The sequence below is a fragment of the Cyprinus carpio genome, chromosome B19, assembly GCF_018340385.1.
Source record: "Cyprinus carpio isolate SPL01 chromosome B19, ASM1834038v1, whole genome shotgun sequence".
NCBI classification, from domain to species: domain Eukaryota; kingdom Metazoa; phylum Chordata; class Actinopteri; order Cypriniformes; family Cyprinidae; genus Cyprinus; species Cyprinus carpio.
The window spans coordinates 19,366,942-19,371,174 of record NC_056615.1 but is presented as its reverse complement, the minus strand read 5'-3'; the positions used below and the strand labels follow the sequence as shown (position 1 = coordinate 19,371,174).

The 4,233-nt window shown below is 40.3% G+C and overlaps 1 long non-coding RNA gene across 1 annotated transcript; it reads left to right on the top strand.

Annotated features, from left to right (window-relative positions):
* Positions 1-251: 251 nt before the first annotated feature.
* LOC122140629 lies at positions 252-908 on the top strand. The gene is made up of 3 exons (XR_006157215.1): positions 252-335; positions 428-563; positions 790-908. It is a non-coding gene; the product is annotated as an uncharacterized LOC122140629 (long non-coding RNA).
* Positions 909-4,233: the final 3,325 nt, after the last annotated feature.

Genomic DNA, 4,233 nt, shown 5'->3' with positions numbered 1-4,233 from the left:
ATACCATACGTCATTTTGTAGTAAATGTTCCGTTTGCTTAATATAAAAATAAGAAGTCATTTATCCGATTCTTTTATGCGAAGTGGATAAAAACAATAGTGGAACAATAGTTATTACAATAGTTGTTTCCCTGCAAACAAGAAAAAGTGTTCGCCTGTTTCTACACTCAAAAACTACAAACAAGCCTCTTGGGTGAAAAATATAACCCTGGGAAAGCTTAGTCTAATATCTGTACTTTTTGTCCTGCGTTCTACAGAAAATCCACAAAAAAAAAAAAAAAAAAAAAAAAAACATCTCAGCATTGGAGGACAAAGGCATGCTCCGGCCATACATCTGTGAGTTTTGAAACAAAGCTTTGTTTGTAAGCTTCAGTCACTTGTGCTCATGAAAGCAGACACTTACTTGAAAAACTTTCCTTTTTTTACAGGGGAAACACTCTAAACCAACATCCTGGTATAAATTTGCAAAACGCAATACAGGCCGGATTGTGCGCGGGACGGACACGGGGCGCATACAAATGGCCCCCCGTCTAAATACCCCCTGTTTCTCTTCGGCCTCAGTAGGTAATGTACAATAAATCAACAAAAGAGCATTAATGCCTCCGTTGAGTATAGGAGAGGCTTCTGTTATTGTACCTTTTTTTAAGTATTTAATTGGAAGGGTCCCTTGAAACGTTACACGGCTCCTTCAGATGACTTTTCCCCAAATCTAAGAAAAGATTGATAAGAATTTCTTTCCTCCCTCTCTTAAATCTCTTCAGCTTTTTTTCCATCCCTCTCTCCCTTTCAGGAGAGCCTGCGTTTTTTACCGAAGGGAGAATAAAGTTTCAAGTGCATGGCATTTGAAGGTAAGGGAGTGAAATTGGAGGCTGGTCGTTGGGGATAAGGCAAGGCTGGGAAAAGAGGGAAGTTGCAGTAGTGCCCAGCCAGACTCGGTGCCTTGAGCTCCCCCCCTCCCTGCACCAGGTGTCTGCTACATTTAAATGATACTATTATTCATAGACAAGAGAGCAGGGTATTAAAAAGTCCCCCCAAAAAATCATTTGCAATTGAATACAGATATAATCCTGGAAATATAAGTCTCCATTTAGGCCTTGCCATTAAGCTAACAAGGAGCCCTTTGTACAACATGTGTGTATTAATCACGGTCAGGGGAAAGGGGCAGGAAGAGAGAGAGTGGGAGAGAAAATAGAAAGCGAGTGAGCGAGGGAGGGAAAAAGAGGGAGAGAGAGAACACCATTCGTGTGTGTTCACATGCAAATTGAAATGTTGCTCATCAAAAACGAGCTTATCACTTTCTCTCTTGTTCTCGGCAGACTTGGCGGGCCGACGCGAACCCGAAGCGCTTCAAATGGGGATGAACTGAAAATTTATTTGCATTTGTGAAATTTCAACACATACTTGATTTCTTTCAGCTGCGCCATCTGAAGTGCACGAGACGTAAAGGAAGCACACACTGCGTGCAGATGTCACAACGACACACACGAATTCTTACAATGAGCCCGGGTTTCTCAAACCTACTGTGTGGGTTTCATTTTCCCGCAGATCGCTTTGATTGTGCACTTTTTCAATGTGGCAAATAGAGATTTTGGAGGGCCCTCGAGGCAGCCCCCCAATGCCTCTTACAAAAATCCTCGCCAGCAATCATTACATCACCATTTCTCTAAGCCGATTTTCAGCAATCTGGCTCCTGTTATTAAAATAGTAATTAATTTTTTGTCTGAGGGAACAAAAGCAAGTTTTTTGTCCCCCACCAAGTGTCCCTGAAGATACCAGGTGGTGTCGGTGAGGTCCTTTCTCTCTAGTCTAGGGTCTCTAGATGTAATCCCCTCTAGTCTGGTACAGTAAGAGCGCTTTGATAATGGGACAGAAGCAGACACCCACACCGGATCGATCTGGATCTTGGGATGCATTTGATAGACTGGTGTCACAAGTGAGGATCAACATCACAAACAACACACTCCACGAATGCTTTTGCAGTATAGACTTAATAAAAAACTCACCCTCAAGTTGTTCTAAACCTGTATGAGTTGTCTTTTGAAGATAAACAAAAGAAGATATTTTTGAAGTATGTTGACGGTAGCCATTGACTTTAATAATATTATTTTTTTTTCCATACTGTGGAAGTCAATGGCTACGTCCAATTGTTTGGTTATCAAACTTTCTTAAAAATTTCTTCCTTTTGTCAACAGAAGAAAGGTTTGGAAACAGTGGAGGGGTGGGTAAAATGATGAGGAATACTACTTTTAACTTTGCCATATGGTCATGGGACAGTATTGTTGGGAACTATATGGCAGGCTAGTATGTTAATATGACTAGTGTCCTGAAAACAGCGCTGCGGACGTTTTCCATAGAAGATTAGTGTCATAGAGAGGAGGTGCGAGGGCTTACGGGTAGAATACTTGCAAGTGACCGCCCCGCCATAAGATAGAAATTTTCCTTGGAAACACCAATCATGTGGAAAGCCATGTCAGAGGAAGATTGGGGGGGAAAAAACCCTTAAGGCATAAAAGGACGTTGAGAGACTTTGAGTTTCCGGACCGCCCATCTGCCATAAAACACATTGTAAAGCTGGACTCGGGTTCCCGAGATTGATGACTCCAAGTCTTCTCAACACGCTGTTTGTATAAGTGGACGTTATGCACTTTTGTTATAAATTGCCAGCAGTGATAATATTGTGGCCCGGTTCGCCATTCTCATGAAACTTCAGGGCATCCTACTTGGCAATGATAAACATTGGAGTTTGCACTTCATTGGATTGTAGTCAACTGGTTTTTGTGCTTGCAAGAGAAAATGGTGAGGTGGCGAAAACATATGTGCCCTTTCTTCCAAACTTATACTTCGTTTATTTCAGGGACCAGGCCATAAATGCGTGGTCGCTGAGTTACTCCCTGGCAATTCTCGGCTTCCCGTCAGATCACAATGGAGATGTCAGGAGCTCATCTCTGAACACAAGCAAGATCCGTCCCTTCCTCGCACCCACAACACAGTCAGAGCATTTACATCTTTCCAAATATGAAACTGTGTAGTAAATTTCCATGAGAATCACAATGTTTGTTTTGTTGTCAAGATTAGCAAAAACACCATCATTAAGCACGAATATTGTTTAGATGTATGCGTTGATAGCCAAACAATTTACACTTTTATTTATCTCACCTGTAAAGAAAGCAAGCAACAGTGTCATTAACACGGGGTGTGTTTTAAATGCCTCCGTGGCTTGCGCCCGATTGACACCATGCCGGTGGGATTGATTTTCCCCCTTACCATTGTGGAACAGCTGGGGCAGGGGGTGCTTTCAGGATGCCCCTTCCCTTGCATCTCGGTGTTGCAAGCAATACTTGTGGGGCCAGTGCAGTATTCACTGCAAGGATTTAAAAAGACTTCCTCATGCAGAAATATTTACTCTCCTGTTCAGAAAATAAATAGGGAGAGGGGTACCTAAAGCCACCTTTAGCTTTTCCGTTTCTTTAAAACATTGTTTCAGATTATCAAAGAGTTGTTACCTCATAGTTAGTCCTATGCTTGCATTGAACAAAATTTCGTAAAGATTGTAAAAGTCCACAACTTGCATTGAAAAAACAAAACCCCACCAAGGGAATTGAAAAAGACAAAGAAAAAAGATTTGAAGCGATTTTGCAATAAACATTCAGCGTTTCGATATCAGTATGAATTCAAAGGTTTAAATTCACTTTATGGGCAGTATCCTTCTTTGTTACTATATATATATATGATAGGAGTAGAGGAGAGTAGAGAGAGATGAAACGGAGAGAGAGAGAGACGAGAGATACACACTCCAGGGACAATCGAGAAGGAAAAAGATTGTGAACATTGTGCAATAAAATTATCACCTCCTTCTTTAAGTTCCGTTATAAATTTCAGAGGTTTAAAGTTCAGTTTATGACATTTTAATTTGACAGACAGACAGACAGGGGACAGACAGACAGACAATGATGTATGATAGATAAGATAGAATAGATAGATAAGAAGATTAGATAGATAGTAGATATGTAAGAAGAGCCAATTACATAATCAATTATGTAATAAAAAAAATATAACAATATTTTAATATTATATTATATTATATTATTTTACGGTTTTTTCTCAGTTGATTTGACAACTTTTCTCCAATGCCATGGCTGTTCTCACAAACCATTAGCACAGCCATCCAAACACAAAAATTATCTTAAAGTTACCATAGACTGCAAAAATACACTTTTATAAGGTGTTTGACAAA